Genomic DNA, 11,836 nt, shown 5'->3' on the forward strand with positions numbered 1-11,836 from the left:
ACACATTTACAATATATTATTTCAGTCTATTTTTGGATGAATATTTTGTTGGGCTATGCCCCACCCAGACGAGCCGCGGCTGAATACTGCAGTAAAAATTCAAATGTGGAGTTTTTATATTTATGACATATGATACAGTTAAGCAACAGCACCAAGAGTGCCGAATAATACCATCACGACTGAAAATGTGACACTGATTTCATATGGCAGTTGTATAAACAAGTAATTAATATGAATTTACTTACATTTTAGACGTAATATTGACTGTTTTTGTTCTGTTTTAGCAGCGAAAATAGTTCAGACAAATATCATAGCAGAAGCGCGTCAGTCTCTGACTGCGGCTGCGGTTCTGAAACTGTGGTGCTGCGGGTCTGCAGCTGGATATGTCTCAGTCTCACAGCAACACTCGGGCTTTCGCCTAGCATTACCTCGCTGATCTCTCCTGCCAACTTTGGTGGTCTTTGATTAAAGAAACGCCGTATATCCTCAGACACTGTCACACGAGTTCAGCAGTTGTTTAAAAAAAGACCTCTAACATTAAGCGGCAGCACTATGCTTAGCACACAACCAAACATTTCCGCGCTCAATATTTACAAACCAATCAAATCCGTTTATTATTTTATTTTATTAGATTTTATTTTTTAAAATCAGATCAAACACATTTTTATCCGGTAGTTATGATACAAAACGATAACTTTTGATGACAGTAGCCTATTGATAAAAAAATCAAGGACTGGTTGGTGGGACGTGGAGTTGTCGACTCGTCCAGGGCGGGCACTAGTGACTCACAGGGCGTGCCAGGCCCCCCAATGCCCGCCCATGGCGCCGGGACTGGGTGGAGACCACATGTCCCAAGATTCCACGTGCCAAACTTGCCGTCATCAAGCTACACCTTTGTTTTAAATAGGCTTCTAGCGACCTCTAGCGGACAGAATTATTACATACTGCACCTTTAAACATATAATTTTTATATTAAAAGTGGGCCAATTTATTCCCAAGCATACCTGTCAACACTCCTGTTGTTGCCGGGAGTCTCCCGTATTTCACACCCATCTCCCGCTCCCGTTTTGCTATTTCTCCCAGGAAACTCCCATAATTTGTATGGCCCAAACCTTGCTATAATTATAATCGCATAAAAAATATTATTTTATTTTTATGTTGCCAGATCTTCTATGAAACGAATTCTACTCGGGCAGTCAACACATCAGACAAATTCAAACCCATTTGTGATCTCAACCTGGCAACCTATACCCCGTTACGATGTTGATATCTGCGGTTAGTTGAATCAGGGCAAGCATCACAATAAACCTCACAAGAATCGAAAATGGACTACTTTCCCATAAACTGGAGTGAGATCATACGTAATGTCTCTGTTGCGATCTTTCCTGGCATTCTGTGTGACGTCGCCATCAGTTCAAGCCATAGACTGTAAAAAAAGATGGACGACGCGACGTCGCTTCCTTCCATTGTATTGAACTGAAGCCAAAATGGGCTGATGACAATATGTCAAAAAAAAAAAAGTTTGGAGCCTGGGCACGCGCAGAAGGAATCGTCAGTGGAGCCGGAGGCGGAGTCGCGATATCAAACTTCCGCCCAGACGACTGCGTCATCATTCATGTATTTTAAATAGACTATAAAAAATATAGACAATTTAACAGTCTACCTATAAAATAATAGACTATTCTGTTTCTAGAGCAATAATATTTTTGAAACAGCAAATTCAGTAGATAAAATCAATATAATATGCCACTAGAAACAACTCTAAATCGTCAGAAACGGTCCTGCCATTTTAAATCAAGTTCAACTAACGTTACAGGAGATCGATTGCTGTAATTAGAGTAAGCTATCATTAGTTTTGTCCTGCTAATTATTATTTTATACCCATAAAAATAATAAGTAACTTCCAGATAACGATCACCTGCTTTTTCCCGACATGGTTAACATTAGGTGTGTTATCTTAACTAATAACATTTATTAATTAGCTTATAACGCCCACATTTGATGTTACAGAAAAAAAGTTCAGTGATCCGTCAGATCCTGTAGATCGGTTAGTACAGTTTACTGCTGAACAACTCATTTTGTTGGTGTTAATGACAAAGAAATCGAAAATTAACAGTTAGTTAATACATCTTCAATCTCCCCTCGAAGCTCCGACAGTCCTCAGACAAGCTGTCAATCAACTTCGAATCATGACGACACGCCCCGTTTTTATAGCATCCCAGCAAACACAATAACGTTGTAAAAACGTTTTTTTCACGTTGTGAAAAGGTCGTGATAACGTTTTAATCGGACGTATTTAATACGACAGATGTCGGGTTTTTTTTACGTTATAAATACGTTTTTTCACAACATTGCAGAAAAGTCTTTATAACGTTTTTATCACGTCTGAATGTCTCCTTGCAACGTTTTAAAAACGTACTTGACACGTCCAAACTGGTACTTCATATGCTGCCATCAAAATGTTTTTTTTAGTGTTATCTTTCCAGATAAAATGACTAAAACCATATAAAACAAATATATAAAACATAAATGTATAGTAAGATAAATACATTAAGTGGTGTATTTTATATTTCTTTATAATTCATCATAAGCTATTATGTCAGTTTACAACATTTCTGTAAATCTGAATATTCAGCAGAACTTTTTTTACATTGCACTACCTTACCTGTAGAGCAGACCTCTGGTTGTTGTCCATTGTATAAGCCTACATTAACATATATGTAGGCCTAATAATTTATACTACACACAAATTTTGTCACTCATATTTATTCACAAAATGTAAAAAAAGTAACATGATATGGAAAAAAGGTAAATATGTAAATAAATAAAACACATGAAAATTATGCAATGACTGGCGAATTTAAATATGGATCATTAACAAATTCCAAGAAATTTCAGAGGACAGATGTTTTTACAGAAGAAAAAAACATTTAATTTGTAAATTGTAAAGTATTTCATTTTAAATAGATACAAATTATTTTATTGCGATTATAATAATTATATTTTAATCACTTGTTTGCAGTAAAACTAATGCTTATATTTTAAGGATTTTTTTCAACACAAATTACAGATATATAGGCATCGGAACTTAAAAAATATATATTAAATAAGAAGTTTATTGTTCAATAAATACCTGATTTTGAGAAACTATGTTAGCGATTTCTCGATTTTTCAGCGCTTTCATTGCAGGTTACATTGTTATGCCAGTAGGTGGCAGCTAGGAGCTGTCTTAATGACATAGTAAACCCAAAAATGAAAATTATGTCAATATTATTACTCACCCTTGTGCTGTTCTACAATATTAAGACCCAATACTAATATTAGTAGGCCCGCTGTACTGTTTTAAACGTTTTAGTACCTCTCTGGGCACTGAAAGTGTAAATTAAAGGATTAGTTCACTTTCTGAATGACAATGTCCTGATAATTTAGTCACCCCATGTCATCCAAGATGTTCATGTCTTTCTTTCTTCAGTCGAAAAGAAATGAAGGTTTTTGATTAAAACATTCCAGGATTATTCTCCTTATAGTGGTCTTCAATGGATCCCAGATGGTTGAAAGTCAAAATTACAGTTTCAGTGCAGCTTAAAAGGGCTTTAAATGATACCAGACAAGGAATAAGAATCTTATCTAGTGAAACGATCAGTCATTTTCGAAAAAAATAAAAAATAACTGTATATGATTTATAAACACAAATGATCGCCTTGCGAGTGCTCCTGGGTTGTGTATGCTTCAAAAGCTTACTCTGTATGTCCTACGCCTTCCCTATTCAACTTACGGAACGAACCCGGCACCAGTTCAGTTTTTTTCCGTACGTAGAATAGGGAAGGCATTGGATATACAGCATTAGAAGAATACGGAACATGAAAGCACTCGCAAGGCGATCATTTCTGTTTATAAAGCATATGCAGTTGTATTTTTTAAAAACGGCTGACCGTTTTGCTAGATAAGACCCTTATTCCTTGTCTGGTATCACTGAAAGCCTTTTAAGTTGCACTGAAACTGTAATTTTGACCTTCAATCGTCTGGAGTCCACTGAAGTCCACTATAAGGAGAATAATCCTGGAATGTTTTCATCAAAAACCTTCATTTCTTTTTGACCAAAGAAAGACATGAACATCTTGGATGACATGGGGTGAGTAAATTATCAGGACATTGTCATTCAAAAAGTGAACTAATCCTTTAACTTGCTGGCAATGGAGGCCTCACTGAGCCATCAGATTTCAGCAAAAATATCTTAATTTGTGTTCCGAAGATCAACGAAGGTCTAACGGGTGTAGACTGACACAAGGGTGAGTAATTAATGATATTATTTTCATTTTTGGTTGAACTAACCCTTTAATTGCTGATCCAAACAGTTATAATGCCGAATTCTGTAACCCACTAAATTATGTGACCCTAGTAGGTTATAAGGTGTAGGTTATGGAAATTTATCATGGTTTTACCATGATTAAAAGCAAAAAAATATAGTCATTGTAGTAATTCCATGGTTACCACAAATGAACCATGGTTCTGCTAGAAAAACAGTTTTAACTATGGTATTTGTGTGATTATACAAATGGTAATCAATACGTCAAAAAAACAACAACAACAAAAAAAAAACAACAACAAGATTTTACTATAGTAAAACCATGGTTAATTATCAAAAGGGTAGGATTAGGGTTAGGTTTAGTCAGATTAGGTCAATGCAATGCCTATAGTCATATGATTTGGTAGGTCACAGAATTCGACACAACACCAGAAAGAAAGAATGTTATAAACATTTGTCTGCATGCACCCAATTCTGAAGCGAATAATAATATGCTAGTATACAGCAATCCATATGAGAAGTCTGGTGTTGAAGGTGGATCTGGAACTGACTTCTGTCCAGGTTGTCACAGCATCTCGTCTTCACAAACTGCCCTGAAATGCAATTCACACACCAACAATGATTGTTATTAATATAATGTGAGGCTCTTACATTCACAATGCTCAGTACTTTTTTTATTATCATCTGTCTCATTTTGAATTATGTTGGACCTTACTGTAGGTTGCTAACTCTATACCAAGTGTCCTCAATGCAGAGTTAAACAAGATGGCCATAGAGGACTCAAAAAATATTTGATGAATTTTTTGAATACTTGATAAACTTTTGATCAAACTTTAACATGGAAGAATCTAGGAACATAAACAAGTTGTCACAGGGCCAACAAAATGTAGTATTCAATGTCAGGTTTATTAAAAAAAAAAAAAAAAAATAGAATAGAGGTGAAATGCAGAAATGAGAAAGAATAATATACAGAACATATATATGTGTGTATATATATGTGTATATATATATACATATATGTGTATATATATATATATACATATATATGTATATATAGGCTATGTGTGTTTGTCTGAGTGTGTGTGTGTGTGTGTAAAAAAAAGTCTTAAGATGCCAGCATTTACATTTGTAGCTTTACTTATTTAGTATTCCTCATACAATGTCACTTAATTATGTTTGGACGCAATAAATATAAATTATTCATATATCTGACGCTCCTGAAATCACAGTGCAATTTTAATCAATATTTATTTACCATGAAATATCAAAACATGTTTGAAATAACGTTAGTTTCACCCCCATTTTCATGCTCTATATAAGTGACGTCACCGATTAACAGTACACCGCATACTTTTAAGTTATATTTTCTAATCATCCATTGACAAATTGGCAGAAAATCATTTACAAAACTATCAAAACCTCTAATCTACACATAAAATGTGATTAAAAGCCCAAACTTTCATAAATAAGAGTTTAAGTCAAGTTAGTCTACCTCTTAAAGTTAGCCTAACGGTTGAGATTCTAACGATCTTTTTCCAAAGACAACAAACCTTTTCTATGAAGAAAATATTCAACAGAAGCTTGTCAATTACATGTATGAACGTGTCAAGAACAGTTGTATGTATTATTTGTGTAATTTTAGGCACTAAACTTACCTGAAAGCAGTGAAAATAACAGTGACAGACGGTCGTGCTCTTGCTTGACACTTGTCAGTTGGTTGAGTTGCCGCCTGGTTGCCGCCCCGTTTCCATGGTGACTCCAATCCGATTGCTCACGGGACTCGAAATGTTAAATGCGCACGCCAATTAAACATGTCAAAAGTTAAGCAGCTATCGTTTACATTACAGCGTTAAAACAATAGGCTACTGATGGAGTCAAGGGCGTAGATTTGGTTTCAACATTGGGGGGTTGAGCGTTGGTATGCTGCCTGTTTTTTTGTGTTTTTTTTAATTAAAAAAAAAAAATCTGTTTTATGTGTAGCGTTATTGGATAATTTATTTCTTCTCTATCTATCTATCTATCTATCTATCTATCTATCTATCTATCTATCTATCTATCTATCTATCTATCTATCTATCTATCTATCTATCATAACTTTATGGAATAACTATTCATCAAATTCTAACATAACGGAGTGATTCTAAAAATAAATAAATTATGTTATTGAAACCGCCAGTAGGTGGCAGCGATTCGACGTTTTAATGAGTGAGCTACTTAAATCGTTCATTCAGCCAATTCATTCAAAAATCAGATTAATTAAGGAAGAAAACAAACACCGATTTGAATACTTTTGTCACTGATAAGACGCTATTGAAAAATGAAGTAACAAAATAGATGGCTGTTTTAGTAATTGGTTACAGTTACACTGATAGTTATGGCTAAATTGCAATGGATTAGCTAGCTAAAATATATGTGGAGTGTACTTAACTATTACAATGTTTTCATACCTCCTTCTCAGTACATGCTTTATTCTTTTTAACGTCTCTCTTTGAACAGAAGTTTAATATAGTCGGCTGGGCAGCGGTTCTCTTCTTTTTTGGTGCTACCCGCTCTCATTCATTCAAACAGTAGAGCGCCACTGGCGTTGTTTTGGTGAAAATGCGATGCGCATTGGTTGGGCGTTACCAATCGGTTCAATGGAGGGGGGGGGGGTATTTTTTTTTACTAATTTATTATGACAAACACATATTCGATTATAAACAAAATTATTGTTACAAAATAAATGAATTATACATATTTTAGTATAGATCTACTGTGATTTTCATGTTGAAATATTGGGGGGGGGATTGTAACTGATGGATTTGAATATGGGGGGGGGGGGGGGGGGTTAATATAATATAAGATAATATAGCTTTAGAATACTTACGTTTTCTTTTTTCTTTTCTTTTTTTCTTTTTGACTAAAGAAAACATATGTTTTATATACCAGAAATGATCAACGTTGTGTACAAATAAAAGTAGGCTATAGGCTATTGCACAACAAATAATAAAAAAAAAACAGAATGTATGTGTTTTGGCCCTAGCATAGTCTTTGTTTTGACATGGTTGTATTTTGGTACTGTCATGACGTTTTTTAAACGTCGTATTCCAACGTGCAGATTACGTTATTTTAACACCTGAATAAAACGTCTCCCAAAAGTTGCAATTTGGTATAGTTTCGTTTTTGTAGACAAACGTGATATTAACGTTTTTTTGACTACTTAAAGAAAACATACCAGCTTGGTATTTTCACAACGTTTTTAAAACGTTTTATTTTGGTTACATTATTTTTTTATTTTAAAAAACGTTTTTAAAACGTTTTTAAAACGTTGTACTACAACATTACCTAATTGCAACCAAAATACAACGTTGTGAAAAGTTGTAAAAACGTTTTGTGTTTGCTGGGATCAAATTGCTAGCTAAAATCTAAATTATCACAAAAACGAACAATTGAATATATATCAGTGTGATCACAACTACCTTAAATGACCAAAACCATCTTTCAGAAAGTTTTATTTGAAGCAGAATTTATTTTTAAGTTTTCACTGAAGTCTCATTCGACTGCATTGAGAGGGCGGGGTTTATGACCTGTACTGCATCCAGCCTCCAGGGGGCGATCAAAGAGCCCGTGGCTTCACTTTTCAGGACGTATGAGACACACCCGGTTCAAGCAGAGCGCACAAACCGATCATCTCTTCCACTTTATTTGTAACAACATGAAATAAACATGAATGAACCTCTGAATGTATGTTGAACGATACAGTACAACTTAATGATATCCGTGACGTCTCGTGTAATCGCTCAATGAGTTTTCAACCACGGAAAGACGTCAATAAAAAAGATTGTAAAAAAAAAGAGTCTCATTTACTGTTCCCATTTACCTCAGAAATGGCGTACAGTGTCCAAACACTTGTTAGTCAGCTACAAAAATGAATTTAGACCGGAGCATTTTGCAATATGCAATATAGACTATTGCATATCCCTTCTAGGCTATTTGTACTTAACATGTGCTTCAATACTGAATGTATGTTTGAATAAATCCGTTTTATGACAGCCACCATTTAAATGTTTATTGGCTAAAAAATGAGTAGAAACATGAAGTCATAGCCTATAACGTTATTTGTTAAATTTGCCATGTACTGGGTACAACGGGGCAAAAGGTGCCTTTGATTTTATTTTCCTCTAAACCACTAGGTGTCACAAAAACTTGCCATAGCACTTTCCCACCTAAACATCCGCTTTTCAAAATGCACGTGTAAATTTGTCTGATTTTTTACACGATCGCGGGCCGCAGTGCAATGTTGATTCTGAGTTTGATCTAATATTTGATGTTTTTTTAAATGTTGTAGCAAATGAGAATCGATTAAATCAATGTTTGTATTTTCAGACAAAAGTCTTCTTAATGATTTTCAGTTTTGTTCAAGGTAATTAAAGCAATTTTTTAAATAACGGAATATGTAAAAGTATGGTATTTGGGGTAAAAAGCGCACCTGCTGTTGTGGCAAAAGGCACAATAATTAACATGATTATAAAAAGCTGGCTAACTATTCCATTTGTTGACATGACATGGTTAGATTCAGATGATAAATATCATATATCGAATTGTGTATCCACCTTAGAGATAAAACCCATATCTATAACGAAGCAATCATATTTTAAAAATATGATATTAAACATATCATAATAAAATATCACTTACTGTTACTACTGTAAATCTGTATTAAATATTATGGGATCTCTTTCAATGCTTTCAGAATCTTTACTTTTTAAAATAATTTTGTTTCTGTATTTTTAAAATATATTTTTATATCAACATATTTTAATGACCCTATATTTATTGAACAAAAATTAATTATTTTATTTGTAAAAATAACAGAAAATACAAACTTTGCTAAAGTGATTCTTCTGAACAAGTATGAACCTAGACATTATTAAAAATAATATTTTACATTTTAAATATTTTTTTTAGCTAATGTATTTGTATCAGTACGGTGTGCCTTTTACCCCATGCTGGGGAGCCTTTTACCCCATGTGTGGGGTAAAAGGCCCCTTGCCATCATACATTTATAAGATTTTTTAAACAAAATAAACAAAATCTGCTTCTCCACCAATGTTCAATACAAACATATTTTTTTCTGCAATTATACTCTTTTAGAGTAGTGAAAAGCATATTTTTCTTAAGGTGTGCCTTTAGGCCCATTTACATGCTAAAATAACAAACATTTTCTCATGGGGGACTGCCCCATGTCCCCCCTACAATTATTTCGTTTGTCACCTTTTTCACCTCTTCTGAGTTTGGGGTCTGCTTTTTACCTAGGAAAGTTGTTGTATTTACGATAATTCTGAGAGCATGTGAAGGCATCATAAATCACAATGGCACAATTACACAGTGGAGGCACAAAGGAGCACACGGCCATTTTGACCTTCAGTGTAGTACAATGTTAAATTCATAAAATACATGTGTTTTTGTTTCATGTTCCACAGTTACATACATCACAGTGTTTCTGTTCAGGTAATAAAATTTGTAACAATAATAAAAATAAATATAAAGAATATAATTATATTTATTATATATAAATATAATTACCCCCCTAATAATTGTCCCTGCAGCTAAACGTTCTCCTGCGACACCCATGTGCTTGAAGCCGTGAGGGCTTAGGACAGATGGCTGTGTTGTTGTTTTTTTGTGACCATAGAAACTGTAAAATGAATAGGAACACACAGCACTCATGATAGTGATTTTTAATTTTTGTTTATTAAATGCTTTAAGCCCTTTTTAAGAATAGTAAATATCAATACAAAATAAGAATATAGAGAGGAAGATATAGACAGCTCTTGACAATATATACCTTTAGCAATCTCACACTGAATAAAAAAATTTAAACCTGGCCCGTCTATACTGTTGTGGTTTCTTCGTTTTATAAAAACAAAACACTTCTCAAAATCTTTGATTCAGAATACACGCTTTATTACAAGCGGAGCCTGTTAGATCTGCAGAGTTAACAGCTGTCTGCCCACCCTTTTGGGCTCATATTTATACTATGTGATATGATCTGGGGCCAAGTGTTACAGATCCCTTGTTTCCCTGGACTCCATTTCCCAGAATCCTCCTGTTCTCCTCACCTGCACACACTTCCCTCGTCAGCTCCTCATCATCACAGATCACCTGCACCTGGACTCTATTGTCAGCACTCCCCATATATTGCACTCACTCCCTTCACTCCTCGTCCGTTCTCTGTTTTGTTAATGTGTATGTCTGGCGTTCCTTACCTTTGTTTATTAAAAAGCATCTATTATTGTGGAAATCCGTATCTGCCTCATCTCTGCACCAGCATACCGTAACAGAAGAACGGACCCAAACCGACCGGATTTTCCACAAAAAAAAAATGGAGACTTTCCCCAGCTCCCTGGATCCAGCTCCTCCATCGCCTCTCACCCTAACAGCCAGCGAACGCATTATCGGGCTCCTGCAGGTAGGACGTTCGCTGGAGAGGTATGTGGAGGAGTTCGTTGAGCTTGCTTACTTGTCTAACTGGCCCGACGCTCAGTTGATCTCCTTGTTTTTGGATGGATTGGATGACGACACTATCCGTTTTGATGAACCTGTTTTTTGTTTCTCCTTAAGCGATACTATCAATTTAATTTTGTGGTTGAATGGCTCCAAATTTTTGGTAGAAGAGGTTCAGGATCAGTGTTGTCGTCCGGTCCATCCAGAAACACGGTTGGCCGGGCCAGTCAGTCAACCTCCGGCTTCCTCCGCATACCCCTCCAGCGAACTCCCTGCCTGCCCCAGGCTGGACCCATATTCCGCTACTGGGCCCAGTAAGCGGAGGAGGAGGAAGAAAGCGGTCCCAATGTCTCCAGAGCCCGCTCCAGTATCCCCAGAGCCCGCTCCAGTATCTCCAGAGCCCGCTCCAGTATCTCCAGAGCCTGCTCCAGTATCTCCAGAGCCCGCTCCAGTATCTCCAGAGCCCGCTCCAGTATCTCCAGAGCCCGCTCCAGTATCTCCAGAGCCCGCTCCAGTATCTCCAGAGCCAGCTCCAGTATCTCCAGAGCCAGCTCCAGTATCTCCAGAGCCCGCTCCAGTATCTCCAGAGCCAGCTCCAGTATCTCCAGAGCCAGCTCCAGTATCTCCAGAGCCAGCTCCAGTCCCCACAGAGCCAGCTCCAGTGCCTGTGGGGATTTTAATTGTATTTGAGGGGATGAAATGGCCCTCAACCCCAGTCTCCGCCGCCGAGCAAAGTTCTCCAGTCTCCGCCGCCGAGCCAAGTTCTCCAGTCTCCGCCGCCGAGCCAAGTTCTCCAGTCTCCGCCGCCGAGCAAAGTTCTCCAGTCTCCGCCGCCGAGCAAAGTTCTCCAGTCTCCGCCGCCGAGCAAAGTTCTCCAGTCTCCGCCGCCGAGCAAAGTTCTCCAGTCTCCGCCGCCTACGAGCCCTCAGCTCCAGCCGCCGCCTACGAGCCCTCAGTTCCAGCCGCCGCCGCCGAGCCAGCCGCCGCCGCCGAGCCAGCCGCTCCAGCCGCCGCCGCCGAGCCAGCCGCTCCAGCCGCCGCCGC

This window comes from Chanodichthys erythropterus, chromosome 14, assembly GCF_024489055.1.
Source record: "Chanodichthys erythropterus isolate Z2021 chromosome 14, ASM2448905v1, whole genome shotgun sequence".
Taxonomy (NCBI): Eukaryota; Metazoa; Chordata; class Actinopteri; order Cypriniformes; family Xenocyprididae; genus Chanodichthys; species Chanodichthys erythropterus.